Source organism: Martes martes (genome assembly GCF_963455335.1).
Source record: "Martes martes genome assembly, chromosome: 17".
In the NCBI taxonomy this organism is placed as follows: domain Eukaryota; kingdom Metazoa; phylum Chordata; class Mammalia; order Carnivora; family Mustelidae; genus Martes; species Martes martes.
In genome coordinates this window covers 34,304,985-34,322,360 of record NC_137905.1, presented here as the reverse complement: position 1 = coordinate 34,322,360, position 17,376 = coordinate 34,304,985, and the positions used below count along the sequence as shown (strand labels likewise).

Sequence of the window (17,376 nt, the reverse complement as noted above, 5' to 3'; positions counted from 1 at the left end):
GCTTTCTTCCCTCCACCCCCACTATGTTGTTTTTTTATACCCCCAGTCTCCCAGTCTAAATTGTATCCTGATTTTGTTAAGTTATTGTCAAATACCTAAATTATTTTAAGTATGTAAGTGCTTTTCACTGCTGAGCCATGTGATAAACTATAATCACTTTTCTTTTCCTGTCCTCCTTTTGTTTTGTAAACATTAAAAAAAAAAAATCTTTATAGAGCTAATAGTTACCTTGTTTCTTCTGCTTACTTCCAGCAGTTGTCTAAGTCTCCTTTCAAGACTTGTAGACACTGTGGGGCGCCTGGGTCACACAGTTGGTTAAGTGTCCAGCTCTTGATTTCAGCTCAGGTCATGATCTCAGGGGGATGAAATCAAGCCCTGCATCAGGCTCCATGCTCAGTGCAGAGTCTGCTTGAGTTTCTCTCTCCTTCCTCTGCCCCTCCCCCCTGCTCCCATGGGTACACCCTCTCTCAAATAAATAAAATAAATAAAATCTTAAAAAAAAAATAAAAAACTTGGATTCATCAGCTTGATTTCCTTCACACCTCCAGCCTGAGTTAGTTGTCCACATCTGGTGCCTAGCTGTCTTGCTAGGATCTCCCTTTACCTCCCACCATGTTAAATTTCCTGTTTCCTGTATTCCATGTCTTCCTTATTCTCATTCTCTTATTTTCTTGGTGTTGATCTGCCAGTAGCTTCCTGAGAAAGCTTGCATGGGTGGTTTAGAGTTTGCATATCTGAAAATGTCTTTGTGTTTCCCTGGTATTTGATTGGTAATTTGCATTCTGGTTGGACATAATTTTCCTTCATAAACCTACTTTAACCAGTCCTCATTTTACTACCTCTGCCCCCCCCCAACTCTTACTGTTGTTTACATAAAATATTAATATTCAAACTGAAGACATTGCTCCATTGTTTTCCAGTTTCCTGTGATGTTGTTGATTAGATTGAGGCCTTCAGGTCCTCTTTTGTCACTTTTTTTATTCTTTGAAAACTTTCAGAATCTGCTCTGGATTTTCTTGAATTTTAATGATGACTTTTTCTTCATTTTTTGGGAACGCCTATTGGATGTGAGATCTTTAACTTTCTTATCTTTTCTATTACTCTTTTTTTTTTTGCTATGGTTTTTATGAAGGCTTCCTTAGCTCTATTAATCCCTCTGTGAGTTTATTTTTTCAAAGAACTTAATTTCTCTTTCATAAAAAGAACTGCTTGTTCTTTTTATGCTATCTTGCTCTTGTTACATAAATGTAATATGTCATTTTTATGAGAAAGATACTAATAGGTATTTTTTCCTTTTCTTTAAGCTGCTTTAATCTATTTATTATATATTTTTCTTTTATATTAAAGTGGTCTCTTAGATACCTGGTAATTTTTGTTTGTTCGTATTTAATGGTGAGGAACAGAAATGCTGATTGGCAGCTCTGTGCATCAGGAAGAGGGTTTATTGACTGAGTTTCACGGTATGGTTGGCTGGGCTATTTGAGGAACCTCTTACATCAGTAACTTCAGGTCTTTTGAGGCTTGTCAAATTTCTCAGAGAGGACTCCTTAAGTCCCTTGCCTTTAGAAGGAAGGCTGGGCTGCCAGCTTCCTGGGAACTAAGCAAGGTGGGGAGAAGGAGAGGAAGTACCCTGTTAACTGCATTCAGCATCCCAGATGTATGCATTCACCTGAATGGTTGTTTTCAGTAGAGTACATACTCAACTGTGCTGAGGGTCACTTGGGCAGGGAATGACTATTTTATTTTATGTTCTTAGGAAAATAAGCCTCCAGTATTTTCCTGGGATGGGGGAAGGGATCTGGGACCTGGCAGCTTCATAAACTTACTTTAACCAGCCCTAATTTTACTACCTCTGCCTCCCCCAACTCTTACCATGGTTTAAATGAAATATTAATATTCAGAGTGATTTGTTAAAATTAAAGGAAATTAAGGGAAAACTTGCTTTGTGAAAGATTTTTTTTCTTGTTTATTTCCTTGCTTTGAGTTCTCTCTGACTTCCTGTTCCTTTTCTGTTTTTGTAATCTTAGAACAGAATGACCCTGGGACATGTGTTTGTAAGCAGGGAGACTACACATTTTGGTTTGCCTGGGACAATCCCATTTTATGCCTAATTATCAATTGTGCTGTCTTTTAGCCTCAGAAGTGGGTCCTGTTTGGACAATAAAAAGTATAGTTGCCGTACTTAAAAGCCACAGAACTTGGAGATTAGAGTTTCATTTGGTTGTGCCTGTTTTTATTGTAAGACAGTTCTGACTCAGTAACTGGTTTACTCGTCAGTACTACGAACAATAAAATAGTGAACATTATTGAAGAGTTTAGTGGTTTTGTAGATGATAACTTTAGACTTTCAGTTTAATTTACATTGGGGCATTTTTCAGATGATCTGACAGATTCTCTCATTAGACAGTTATAGTTATCCTGTTGAAAAGAATTTGAGAATAATCCCTGATACTTCAGTTTCTCAACATACTGTTGAGAAACATACAGTTTCAGCAACATACTGAAACAGATCTACCAGACACAACTTAACAAGTAGTAGGAGATGATTAATTCCTCTGTTACACAGTATATTTTAGGTCTTCTCCTAGTGCTATGTAGTGATTCAGTAACATTTGTTGAATTGAGTTGATCTCTGATAACAAGCAGCTGGCATAGGGATATTTTCTTGCCTGATAGAAGTTGGTATTCACTTTTTTTTGGCAGTTGACTTACTAATATTCCAAATAAAAGTATTAAAGCCTCAAAATGATGCCTCAAAGTAAATGCTACCTAGGGCCACATACCACTGTAGTTTAGTTGTAAGTAGCATCAGTTCCTTAGAGACTAGGGTTCTAGAGAGTAAAGCAAAATACATATACAGAAGAAATGAGTATCTTGGTACCTGACTTGCTTCTCCCTCCCCACCTGTTCCAGTCCTGGGTAAAAAATCTCTAATACCTCATGGGTTGTTGAAACAATTAAATGATATTTATGTAAAAGTGCTCTGTAAACTGTAGATATTCTATAGATGTTATTTTAATTTAATATCCACTGACATTTCTTCTGTGTCCTTTTTGAAAACAACTTGCTGTTTCTATCACTTTTAGACCCACCTAAATGAAAAAAAGAAAAAATTACTCAACACCTTATATTTAAAGTGGAATATCATAGAGAGTCTGGAATATCCAAGAATATGCCTTTTTATTTTTCCACATAGAAAGCCTACTTTTTAATGTAAGGAATTTTAGATATCATTTATAAAATCGCTTATGTAAGATTATTTTATAGCTGATTTATATTAGAACAATATATATTAGATATAAAGAATGTAATAGTAAGTATAGAGTGGTTCCTCAAAGTAAACTAAAGAATATACTTGTTCTGTCTATAGATTCTCCTTACCTTCATATTTATTCACGAAGGAGATGCCTATTTCCAGTTTCTATTCTCAACAGAGGACTATTTACTCAAATTTAGAGAGCCTCTTTTGAAAATTTATTGGAAGAATATAAAAACAGATTCAGCTGATTGATAAAAGAAATGTTGATAGACAGTAGAACTTGGCTAAGTCTGTTGTTGAATAGTAAAATGTCAGATACAAGGAAAGTCTTTTTATATAATTATTAAACTTAAGAAAATTACAGAATTCTTATCAGGTAGATGCAGTCATATTTATAATTGATGCAGGATTCAGACTTTGTTAAAAACATTAAGAGCATTTCTGAAATACATGTTTGTGTGAATGGGCTAACAAAATGCATAGATACTTTACCGATTTCCTATATAAGCAGTATTTACAGTTCTGAATAATATGGTGTCCCCAAAATAGAAAAGTCACTAATCTAGACATAGTAAACTCTCTTTAACTGAAGTTCTTATTTAATTAGAATTAGATCCTTTTAGTAATTAGATCCAGTTGTATGTATTTACCACTTGGATACAATAGACATAGCATCTAATCTAAGCTCTACAACTATTGTCAAAGAATGTCAAAGGAGAGGGATTTGGGAATCATCTAAACCAGCTCCATCCTTTTATTAATGAAAAATTTAAGGTTCTGGATATTACCTTAATTTTTTATCTCCTCACAGTCTGTATTTACAATATAAACTCTAAGAACCAGCAGAGTGAAAAAATGCCTTAAATACTGATGTTATGAGATGTTATGATGTTATGAGTGAAGACATATTTTCCCCTTTCATTTCTTCTCTACTATCTCTAATTAAGGGGAATACTGCAATTGAATGATCAAACTAAGCTACATTAGGGAAACTAGGACCTGCTAATCATTGCTTTTCAATGCTGGCAAACCCTGTCACCAGTAACCAAGACATACTTGCAAGTTATACAAAAATGTCTTTATGTCTTTGTTACCACTTTTCTTTCTATACCCTGTTCCCATATTTTGTCTTCTTTCCGTGTTACCTACTTACGTCTCCCTAGCACACACATGCACAAGCTGCCACCTGACTATCCACTGCCCTCCAGCCCTTAGCTATCTATATTCTCAATCAAAATTGCTGTTTCTCATTTCTACCTTATTTAGCACTCCCATTATTAGAGTTTGGTAGTGATTAGATTGTGTGGCTCAGTTTACATGAAAATTAATTTTGGAGTGGGCTGGGGGAATTATTGTTATGAACTTGTGACTAGATAATCTTCATGACTTTCATGACTTTCCTCTCCTGCCATCCTCAGGGATGCTCTCTGAGGGGACCATTAGACAAACCTGTGGCCCAAATCCTCGCTGTGTGTCTTGGCAAGGACCCACCACTAGGTTCAGTAGTAAAAAGAGAAAAGGAAAGGAAAAAAACAAGTGAGAGAAGTAGAGACAGCAAATTGTTGAGAAATAGTTATTTGACTAATAAATTAAGAACTAATGATGAGTTAGGTTTAGTCTTAATATCCCAGGTGTTCAGGAACGAGCACTTTACAAAATATCCTGTTCATTTGGGGAAATAATTATCAGTATTTAATAGATTATATTTTCTTATTTTTTATATGAAAAATAGGCAATATTTATAAAATTTAGAGGATTTTCTTTTATACTGATGATTCTCTTTTGCCAGACATAAGTGAGAAATTTGTTCTGCAAAATGTATGATCAGCTTTGGGCAATTTAAGTTACAAGTAGAAATAGGCATTCATAGTGAGATATAAACTGATTGCTACCAATTAAATCAAAACAGCAGACCCTATTTAAAAATTATGATTTAAATATATTTTATTTACTTTTTAAAAGTAGTGAGGTATAATTACATATAGAAAGTGGGTATATTTAAAATTTACAGTTTGATTAATTTTGATATATGTGTAAAACATGAAACATAATTTTAATCAAGGTATTAAACAAGCTCTACTTGTGAAACAAAAAATTCACTCTAGGGCATCGGCAAATTAGAACTGGCAGAACAATCGGCAAATATGAAGATCAGTTGATAGAGATTATGCAGTCTGAAGAACAGACAAAATGACTAAAATGAATAGAGAAATATAAGAACTGTTAGGCAAAGCAATCTGTGCATAATTGAAAAGGACAGGGAGATAGGAGCAGAAAAAAATTTTTGAGGGAATAATGGATGAAAACTTACCAAATTTTGATGAAAAACATAAATCTGCACATTTGTGGAGCACAGTGAATTCCCATGTAGGATAAGCACAGAGAAAGCCTTGGGTAGATAAGGTAATAAAAATCCTAAAAGATAAAAGAGAAAACTAAAAACAACAAGAGAAAAACAATTAGAGTATCAATTAACATTTTGGTCAACATTTGGATTTTTCAAGTGTTTGGCTATCACAAATAAAGCTGCTGTGAATACTCATGTACAAGTCTTGTATGGACCTATACTTCTGTTTTTCTTTGATAAATAGGAGTGGCTGGCTTGGTGAAAAGGTAGGGGTTGTATTAGTGTTTTATATAATCAACTTTTAGATTACTTTTTGATACCACCTGGAAGTCTTTAATATTCAGTAGGCTTTTTTGAATTACTGTCTAACTTGTGTTGGGTCTTTTGTCATCTTACTGTTTAGCTGTTTTCTGTCCCCCTTTTTGAGGAGTTCTAGTTAGTTCCTTTGAATTGTGTCATTAACTGTGTGGATAGTTTGTTAGGTCAGAAGGCATATATCCTGTGTTTTATACTACTTGTGATACTTGTAAGTTAAAAATCACACATCTCAATTTCTCTGATAATCAATATCATACATGAAATAGGATATATTGTCCCTCCCTTTATTAAATCAAAATGAAGTAATGCACGGTAATCTACCACATCATCTCACTACCTCGTTACTTTAAATGATTTCATTTTTTTACATTCTTTTTATCAAAACCCATTTTCAGCTTTTATATTATTTCCTTTTTTAAATAAACAGCCTTCCCTACCTCCCCACCCTTAACCCCCCCCCTTTTTATTTTTAGCAGTTTTAGGTTTACAGCACAATTGAGTGAAAAGTACCAAGAGTCCCATGCAACTTCTTACCCTCCTTCTCTCAGTTTTCCCTTTTATTAACATGTTGCATTAGTGTGGTACATTTGTCACAGTTCATGAACCAGTATTAATATGTTGTTTAAACTGGAGTTCATAGCTTATATCAGGGTTCACTTTGTGTTGTACATTCTGTGGGTTTTGATAAATGTGTAGTGATATGTATCTACTATACAGGATGATACAGAATAGTTTCATTGCCCTAAAAATCCCATGTGCTCCACCTATACATTGCTCCCTACCCCTCCCCGAACCCCTAGCAATCACTGCTCTTACTGTCTCCATAGTTTTGCCTTTTCCAGAATGTTATGTAGTTGGAATTCGACAGGCTCTAGTTTTTTGACTTAGAAATATGCATTTAAGATTTTTCCTATTTTGTGTGTGTGTGGCTTAGTAGTTCATTTCTTATCACTGAATAACATTTCATTGTACAGATGTGCCATGGTTTGTTTTTCCATTTATGTATTGAAGGACAGCTTAGTTACTTCTAGGTTTTGTCGATTATGAATAAAGCCACTATAAACATTTTTGTGCAGGTGTTTGTGTGGACATAAGTTTTCAGCTCATTTGGGTAAATACCAGGGAGTACAATTGCTGGACCACAAGAGCATGTTTAATTTTGTAAGAAACTATCAAACTGTCTTCCAGAGTGGCTATACCATTTGCATTCCCACCAGCAGTGAATGACAGTTTCTTTTGCTTCACACCCTCACCAACATTTGGTGTATGCAGTGTTTTGGATTTTGTCTATATTGATAGGTATGCAGTAGTATCAACTTGTTTTTGTATTCTCTTTTGTAAATGTGTTTGCCCCCTTTGTTTTTTTAATAACAGATTTATTGAGACATAATTCACATACCATAAGATTCACCCTTTTAAATAAGTATACAATTCTGTGGTTTTTTAATATATTCATTGTTCATGTACCCATTAATTAAAACCCATTAATAACCATCCCCCCTCCCACAAGCACCTGGCAACCACTAATTTCTTAACTTCCCTCCCCCTGCTTTCCATTTTATTAACCTCTTGTATTTGTGTCACACAATTGTTACATATTCAGCAGCTAATGGACGTCTGAGTTGTTCCCACCCTTGGTTTTAATGTATAATGCTTCTATAATCATTCATCTACAAGTTCGTGCATAGGCATAGGTTTTCAGTTCTCTTGTGTTTTCAGTTCTCCAGGAGTGGATTTTCTGGATCATATGGAAATTCTGTATTTAACATTTTGAGAAACTTACAAACTATTTTCCAAAGTGGTTATACCATTTTAGTATTTCACTAACAATGTAAGAGAGTTGTAATTTCTCTACATCCATATTGACACTTATTACTATCTCTTGTTTATATTTTGGCCATCCTTTTGTTTTAGTAGGTGTGAAGCCATACTTTATTGTGGTTTTGATTACTTCCCTAATTACTAATAACATTGAGCATCTTTTCATGTGTTTATGGGCCATTTGTATATCTTCTGTATAGAACTATATTTTCAAATCCTTTGCCCATCTTTAACTGGGTTATTTGTCTTTTTCTCGTTAAGTTCTTTACATATTCTCGATACAAGTTCCTTCTCAAGTACATGATTTGTAAATATTTGCATCAGTTTTGTACACTTTCTTTTCCATTTTTGCTGGTGTTCTTTAAAGCACAAAAATTTTTAATTTTGATAAAGTCTGATTTATTTGTATTTTTCTTGTATCATTTGTGATTTAGGTGTTATATCTAAGAAACCATCAAGGTCATGAAAATTTATTCTTACATTTTCTTCTGAGAGTTTTACAGTTTAGTTCTTATATTTAGGTGTACAGTTCATTTTGACCTAATGTTTATATGAGGTATAAGAAATAGAGCTCCAACTTCATTCTTTTGCTTGTGGATATCTAGTTGTCCCATGTACCATTTATTAAAGACTTTTCTTACTAAATGGAATGGTGTTGTCACCATTGTTGAAAATTCAAGTGACTCTAAATGCAGGGGTTTATTTCTGGGCTCCCAGATCTATTCCATTGATCTGTATTTCTGTCCTTACACCAGTACCTTGTAATTTTTAGTTTTGTAGAAGGTTTTGAAATCAGGAAGTGTGAATCCTCCAGATTGGTTCTTCTTTTTCAAAATTGTTAGCCATTCTCGGACCTTCCTATTTTTATATGAATTTTAGGATCAGCTTGTCACTTTTACAAAAAAAGGCAAGCAGGATTTGGGTAGGGATTATTTTGAATCTCTAGATCATTTTAAGGACTGTTGCTATAGTTGTAAGAGTGATTCTTCCTATCCATGAACATAGGGGTTTTTCTGTTTACTTATTTTATTTATTTATTTATTTATTTTATTTCAACAATGTTTTGTGGTGTTTTTTCATTTTTATTTTTTTGTTTAAATTCAGTTAATTAACATATAGGGTATTATTAGTTTCAGAAGTAGAGTTCAGTGATTCATCAGTTGTATTTAACACGCAGTGCTCATTACATCATGTGCCCTCCTTAATGCCCGTCACCCAGTTACCCCATCCCCCCACCCCACCCTCCAGCAACCCCCAGTTTGTTTCCTATGATTGAGAGTCTTTTATGATTAGTTTCCCTCCCTGATTTCATCTTGTTTTAGTTTTCCCTCCCTTCCCCTATGCTCCTCTGTTTTGTTTTTTAAAGTGGTTTTTGAATATATAAGTCTAACAGTCCTTTTTTTAACTTATTCTTAAATGTTTTATTCTTTTTTGTACTACTGGAAATTGTTTTTTTTTTTCCCATTTCTTTTTTGAATTGTTCATAGCTTGTATAAAGAAATAAAATTGGTTTTTGTATATTGGTCTTGTGTCCTGTAAACTTTCAGAATTTGTTTATTAGTTCTAGTAGTTTTTTTAGTGGATTCCTTAGTCTTTCCCATGTACAAGATCATGTAATATCCAAATAGAGATATGTTTACTTCTTTCCAGTTTTAACACCTGGATACTTTATTTTTTTTTTTTCCCTACTTGCCCTGGCTAGCACCTCCAGTATGATGTTGAATAGAAATGGCAAGATCTGTTCAGATTTTCTATTATTTCTTGATAGAAATTACTTTCAATAGTTTGAATCTTTCTAGGAATTTTTCCATTTCATTTAGGTTACTGCATTTCTTTGCATAGTTGTTCTTCGTATACTCGTGTATTTCTTATTTCTATAGAGTTGATAGTAATGTTGCCTGAGTCACTCCTGATTTTAGTAATTTGTATGTCCTTCCTGCTTTCCTTAGTCAGTATGGCTAAATGTTTGTCAATTTTGTTTTGTTGAACTCTTCAAAGGACCAAGTTTTTTTTCTTTTTAAATTTTTTAATTAACATATAATGTACTATTTGTTTCAGGGGTAGAGGTCTGCGGTTCATCAGTCTTACGCAATTCACAGCACTCACCGTAGCACACACCCTCCCCAGTGTCCTGTCACCCAGCCACCCTATCCCTCCCAGCCCCCTCCACTCCAGTAACCCTCAGTTTGTTTCCTGAGATTGAGTATCTTATGGTTTGTCTCCCTCTCTGGTTTCATCTTGTTTCATTTTTCCCTCCCTTCCCCTATAATCCTCTGTCTTGTTTCTCAAATACTTCGTATCAATGAGATCATATAATTGTCTTTCTCTCATGGACTTATTTCACTTAGCATAATATCTTCTGGTTCCATCCACATCATTGCAAATGGCAAGATTTCATTTTTTTTGATGGCTGCCTATTATTCCATTGTACATGTATACCATATATTCTTTATCCATTCATCTGTTGATGGACATCTAGGCTCTTTCCATAGTTTTGCTATTGTGGACATTGCTGCCAAAAACATTGGTATGCATGTGTCCCTTCCAATCACTACATTTATATCTTTGGGGTAAATACCCAGTAGTGCGATTGCTGGGTCATAGGATAGCTCATTTTCAACTTTTTGAGGAACCTCCATACTGTTTTCCAGAATGGCTGCACCAGTTTGGGTTCCCACCAACAGTGTAGGAGGGTTCCCCTTTCTCCGCGTCCTCGCTGATATCTGTCATTTCCTGACTTGTTAATTTTAACCATTCTGACTGGTGTGACATGGTATCTCATTGTGGTTTTGATTTGTATTTCCCTAATGCCTAGTGATGTTGTGTACTTTTTCATGTGTCCATTGGACATTTGGATGTTGTCTTTGCAGAAATGTCTGTTCATGTCTTCTGCCCATTTCTTGACTGGATTATTTGTTCTTTGGGTGTTGAGTTTGATAAGTTCTTTACAGATTTTGGATACTAGCCCTTCATCTGATACTTCATTTACAAATATCTTCTCCCATTCTTTCCCTTGTCTTTTGGTTTTGTTGACTGTTTCCCTTACTGTGCAAAAGCTTTTTTATCTTGATGAAGTCCTAGTACTTCATTTTTTTTTTAAAGATTTTATTTATTTATTTGACAGACAAAGATCCCAAGTAGGCCGAGAAGCAGGCAGAGAGAGAGGAGGAAGCAGGTTCCCTGCAGAGCAGAGAGCCTGATGTGGGGCTCGATCCCAGGACCCTGAGATCATGACCTGAGCCTAAGGCAGAGGCTTTAACCTACTGAGCCACTCAGTCGTCCCCCCCCCCCCGCCCCCCCAGTACTTCATTTTGCCCTTACTTCCCTTGCCTTTGGTGATGTTTCTAAGAAGTTGCTGCAGCTGAGGTTGAAGAGGCCTGTATTCTCCTCAAGGATTTTGATGGATTCCTGTCTCACACTGAGGTCTTTCACCTATTTTGAGTCTGTTTTTGTGTGTGGTGTCAGGAAATGGTCCAGTTTCATTCTTCTGCATGTGGTGTCCAGTTTTCCCAACACCATTTGTTGAAGAGACTGTCTTTTTTCCAATGGACATTCTTCCCTGCTTTGTTGAAGTGTAGTAGACCATAGAGTTGAAGGTCCATTTCTGGGCTCTCTGTTTTGTTCCATTGATCTATGTGTCTGTTTTTGTGCAAGTACCATACTGTCTTGATGATTACAGCTTTGTAATAGAGCTTGAAGTCCAGCATTGTGATGCCACCAGCTTTGGTTTTCTTTTTCAGCATTCCTCTGGCTATTTGGGGTCTTTTCTGGTTCCTTACAAATTTTAGTATTATTTGTTCCATTTCTTTGAAAAAAGTTAATGGTATTTTGATAGGCATTGCATTAAATGTGTAGATTGCTCTAGGTAGCATAGACATTTTCACAATATTTATTCTTCCAATCCATGAGCATGGAACGTTTTTCCATTTCTTTATGTCTTACTCAATTTCTTTCATGAGTATTCTATACTTCTCTGAATACAGATTCTTTGCCTCTTTGGTTAGATTTATTCCTAGGTATCTTATAGTTTTGGATGCAGTTGTAAATAGGACCAACTCCTTAATTTCTCTTTCTTCTGTCTTGCTGTTAATATATAGAAATGCAACTGATTTCTGAGCATTGATTGTATATCCTGACACTTTACTGAATTCCTCTATGAGTTCTAGCTGTTTTTGGAGTAGAGTCTTTTGGGTTTTCCATATTAAAATATCATCTGCAGAAAGTGAGAGTTTGACTTCTTCTTTTGCCGATTCAGAGGCCTTTTATTGTTGTCTGATTGCCGAGGCTGGGACTTCTAGTACTGTGTTGAATAGTGGTGATAGTGGACATCCCTGCTGTGTTCCTGACCCTAAGGTAAAAGCTCTCAGGCTTTCCCCATTGAGAATGATATTCGCTGTGGGTTTTTCATAGATGGCTTTGATGGTATTGAGGTATATACCCTCTACTCCTACACTGTGAAGAGTTTTAATCAAGAAAGTATGCTGTACTTTGTCAGATGTTCTTTCTGCATCTATTGAGAGTATCATATGGTTCTTGTTCTTTCTTTTATTAATGTATTGCATCACACTGATTGATTTGTGGATGTTGAGCCAGCCTTGCAGCCCAGGAATAAATCCCACTTGGTCATGGTGAATAATCCTTTTAATGTACTGTTGGATCCTATTGGCTAATATTTTGGTGAGCATCTTTGCATCCGTGTTCATCAAGGATATTGGTCTGTAATTCTCCTTTTTGTTGGGGGTCTTTGTCTGGTTTTGGGATCAAGGTGATGCTGGCCTCATAAAATGAGTTTGGAAGTTTTCCTTCCATTTTTACTTTTTGGAACAGTTTCTGGAGAATAGGTATGAATTCTTCTTTAAATGTTTGGTAGAATTCCCCTGGGAAGTGGTCTGGCCCTGGACTCTTGTTTTTTGGGAGATTTTTGATGACTGCTTCAATCTCTTTAGTGGTTATGGGTCTTTTCAGGTTTTCTCTTTCTTCCTGGTTCAGTTTTGGTAGATTCTATGTCTCTAGGAATGCATCCATTTCTTCCAGATTGTCAAATTTGCTGGCGTATACTTGCTCATAATGTGTTCTTATAATTGTTTGTATTTCTTTGCTGTTGGTGGTCCCTTCTCTTTCATTCATGATTTTATTAATTTGGGTCCTTTTTCTTTTCTTTTTGATAAGTCTGGCCAGGGGTTTATCAATCTTATTAAGTCTTTCAAAGAACCAATTCCTAGTTTTGTTGATCTGTTCTGCTATTCCTTTGGTTTCTGTTTCATTGATTTCTGCTCTGATCTTTATGAATTCTCTTCTCCTGCTGGGTTTAGGCTTTCTTTGCTGTTCTATCTCCAGCTCCTTTAGGTGTAGGGTTAGCTTGTGTACTTGAGACCTTTCTTGTTTCTTGAGAAAGGCTTGTATCACTATATACTTTCCTCTCAAGACTGCTTTTGCTGTGTCCCAAAATTTTTGAACAGTTGTATTTTCATTTTCATGAATTCATGAATTTTTTCAATTCTTATTTAATTTCCTGGTTGACCCATTCATTCTTTGGTAGGATGCTCTTTAGCCTCGAAGTGTTTGCATTGTTTCCAACTTTCCTCTTGTGATTGAGTTCAAGTTTCAAAGCATTGTGTTCTGAAAATATGCAGGGAGTGATCGCAATCTTTTGTTACCGGTTGAAACCTGATTTGTGAAACAGCATGTGATCTATTCTGGAGAATGTTCTATGTGCACTGAAGAAGAATATGTATTCTGTTACTTTGGGATGGAATGTTCTGAATATATCTGTGATGTCCATCTGGTCGATTGTGTCATTTAAAGCCTTTATTTCCTTCTTGATCATTTGCTTAGATAATCTGACCATTTCAGTGAGGGGGTATTAAAGTCCTTTACTATTATTGTGTTATTGTCAATGTGTTTCTTTAATTTTGTTATTAATTGGTTTATATAATTGGCAGCTCCCATGTTAGGGGCATAGATGTTTAAAATTGTTAGATCTTCTTGTTGGACAGACCCTTTAAGTATGATAGAGTGTCCTTCCTCGTCTATTATTATAGTCCTTGGCTGGAAATCTAATTTATCTGATACAACAATTGCCACTCCAGCTTTCTTTTGATGTTCATTAGCGTGGTAAATGGTTTTCCATCCCCTCACTTTCAAGCTGGAGGTGTCTTTGAGTCTGTAATGAATCTGTTGGAGACAGCATATCAGTGGGTCTTGTTTTTTTATCCAGTCTGATGCCTTGTGTCTTTTGATTGGGGCAATTAGTCCATTTACATTCAAGGTAACTATTGAAAGATATGAATTCAGTGCCTGTAAGGTGACTGTTACTGTATATTGTCTCTGTTCCTTTCTGCTCCATGTTATTTTTAGGCTCTCCCTTTGCTTAGAGGACCCCTTTCAAAATTTCCTGCAGGGCTGGTTTGGTGTTCTCACATTCTTTTAGTTTTTGTTTGTCCTGGAAGCTTTTTATTTCTTGTTCTATTTTCAATGACCGTGATATAGTATTGTTTTCTTTTTTAAGATTTTATTTATTTATTTGACAGAGAGATAGAGAGAAAGCACAAATAGGCAGAGCAGCAGGCAGAGGCAGAGGGAGAGGCAGGCTCTCCATGGAGCAGGGAATCTGATGTGAGGTTCGATCCCAGGATCCTGGGATCATGACCCGATCCAAAGGCAGACACTGCATATTTTTCTCGTTTAGTGTTCTGAATATATCCTGCCAGTCCTTTCTGACCTGCCAGGTGTCTGTGGATGGGTCTGCTGCCCATCTAATATTTCTACCATTGTAGGTATCAGATATCTTGTCCCAAACTGCTTTCAGGATTTTTTGTCTCTGAGACTTTTAAGTTTTACTATCAGATGACGTGGTACTGACCTATTTTTATTGATTTTGAGGGAGTTTCTCTGCGCCTCATGGATTTTGATGTTTGTTCCCCTCCCCAGATTAGGGAAGTTCTCTGCTATAATTTGCTCCAATATACCTTCTGCCCTTCTTTTTCTTCTGGGATCCCAATTATTCTAATAATTGTTTCATCTTATGGTATCCCTGATCTCTCAAATTTTCCCCTCGTGATCCAGTAGTTGTTTATCTCTCTTTTTCTCATCTTTATTCTCTATCATTTGGTCTTCTGTATCACTAATTTTCTCTTCTTCCTCATTTATTCTAGCAGTAAGAGCCCCCAGTTTTTAATTATACCTCATTAATAGCCCTTTTGATTTTGACTTGTTTAGAGTTTAGTTCTTTTATTTCTCCAGAAAGGGATTCTCTAGTATCTCCTATGCTTTTTTCAAGCCAGCTAGTATCTTTATAATCATCATTCTGAATGCTAGTGCTGACATCTTACTAATGTCCATATTGATTAGGTCCGTGGCAGTCGGTACTGCCTCTTTTTCTTTTTTTTGAGGTGAGTTTTTCCATTTTGTCACTTTGTCCAGAGAAGAATAGATGAATGAGAGAAAAAAAATGCTAAAAGGGTAACAACAACCCCAGAAAAATATACACTAAACAAATCAGAAGAGACCTGAAAAGGGGAAAAAAAAAAAAAAAAAAAAGATCAGGTTGGGAAATAGAGCCACACACTAGATTTTCCATGTATTTTGGTCTATTAGAAGAAACTGCCTCCCAAAATTTTGACAAAAGAAAAACCTATATATACACAAAAATAAGGGTAAATACAATGAAGGGATGAACTATGACTGTAAAGATGAAAATTTAAAAAAGATTTTAAAAGAGGAATTGGTAAGATAAGAAGTTAGTTGAAAAAAGCAAGGAAAGAAAAAAGGAGAGAATGTGATCAGGTGAGAGATTAGAAGAAAACCATACACTAGTTATAGGGTATATTTTGGTCTGTTAGCAGAAACTATTGTATAATTTTAATGAAAGAAAAACATATATATACAAAAAATAAGATTAAATACAGTGAAGTGATAGGATAGAACTGTTAAAATGAAAATTAAAAAGATTTTAAAAAGGGAATTGATAAGATGTTGGTTGAAAAGGAAAAGGAAAATTTAAGAAAAATGATAATTAAAAAGATTAACTTTGAAAGACTGAAGAATCATGGGGAAGAAGCCATGAATTCTGTGTTGTAGTTCCCTGGTGCTGGAGTTTTGCAGTTCTCATTGATTGGTAAACTTGGTCTTGGCTGGATGTTCTTGCTGCTCTTCTGGAGGAGGGGCTTGTTGCAATGATTCTCAGATGTGTTTGCCCAAGGCTAAATTGCACAACCCTTGCCAGGGGCCAGGCTAAATAATCTGCTCAGGTTTGCTCTCAGTAGCTTTTGTTCCCTGAAAGCTTTCTGTACAGCTTTGGAAGATGAGAATGAAAATCTCTGGCCCCAGAGGACCTGAGAACTCGGGGCTCCACTCCTCACTGAGCCCTCAGGGAAAAGCAGTCAATTACTCCTGTTTCCCTGGTCTCCTGCTGCACTCTGTGCTCACCCAGCCTGTGACCCAGCATTTCTAGCTCTGGCACATGACAATGTTGGAAGTTTCCAAACCCAATAGATTTCTTTGCTGCGCTCCCATGCCCACTCCTCCCTGGGGAGGAAGAGGAGTCTCCCTGGATCTTCCACCTGGTTGGTCCCTGCCTGAAGAGTAGTGGCCCAGCTGGTCCTCGGATCACGGTTTATGGCATCCCCCAGTTGAGAACCCACTCCTTGACTCCGTCTTTGCAGTCAGCTTTCCTGCTCCGGTAACTGGGAGCTCTTCTGCACTGGGCACCCCTGGTCTTTCTGCACTGGGCACCCCTGGTCTTTCTGTGAACCTGAGGGTCCTGAGACCACACTGACTCAGCAAAGACCACTGGAATGACATCCCTCAACAGAGCAGACTTCTAAAAGTTCTGATTTTGTGCATTGCTGCTCTGTCACTTGCCATGAGCTTACTGTGGAGGGCCCCCCCCCATTATTGTTTTGTTTATTTACTGTCTAATTTTATTCCTTCTGCTTGCTTTGGGTTCATTTTGCTATTTTTTTTCTTTTTTCTTTTTTTTTTTTTTAAGATTTTATTTATTTATTTGACAGAGAGAGATAGACAGAGCCAGAGAGGACAAGTGGAGGGAATAGCAGAAGGAGAGGGAGAAGCAGGCTCTGCACTGAGCAGGGAGCCCCACGTGGAGCTCAATCCCAGAACCTTGGGATCATGACCTGAGCTGAAGACAGACGGCCAGCCATATGAGACACTCTGGTGTCCCTCTTTTCCTGCTTTTTTAAGGTGGAAAGTTAGGGTATTGATTTGAAATTTTTTAATACATGTTTTTACAGCTATGAATATTCCAATGAGCACCACTTTAGCTGCATCTCAAGTTTTAGTAAGTTACATTTTTGTTTTTATTTCTCTCAAAATATTTTCCAGCTCCCCTTTTGATTTCTTTTTGACCCTCTGGTTATTTAGGGTTTAATTGCATATTTTTGTGAATTTCCAGTTTTTTTCCTTATTCATTTCTGATTTCATCACATTGTGGACAGAGATTGTACTTCATGTGATTTCACTTCTTTGAAATTTAGATGTTTATTTAATGGCCTTGCTAATAGTCTGTCCTGGAGAATGTTCCATATGCACTTGAGATGAATGTGTATACTGCTGCTGCTGTTGGAGGGATTGTTCTCTAGATGTTTGTTATGTTTAATTGATTTATAGTATT

General features: G+C 36.2%; 1 protein-coding gene across 1 annotated transcript in view; it reads left to right on the top strand.

Moving 5' to 3' along the window:
- The window catches only part of LONP2 (lon peptidase 2, peroxisomal), a 120,016-nt gene that overhangs the window by 40,762 nt on the left and 61,878 nt on the right, over nucleotides 1–17,376 (top strand). The gene's annotated exons all lie outside the window — the stretch shown is intronic.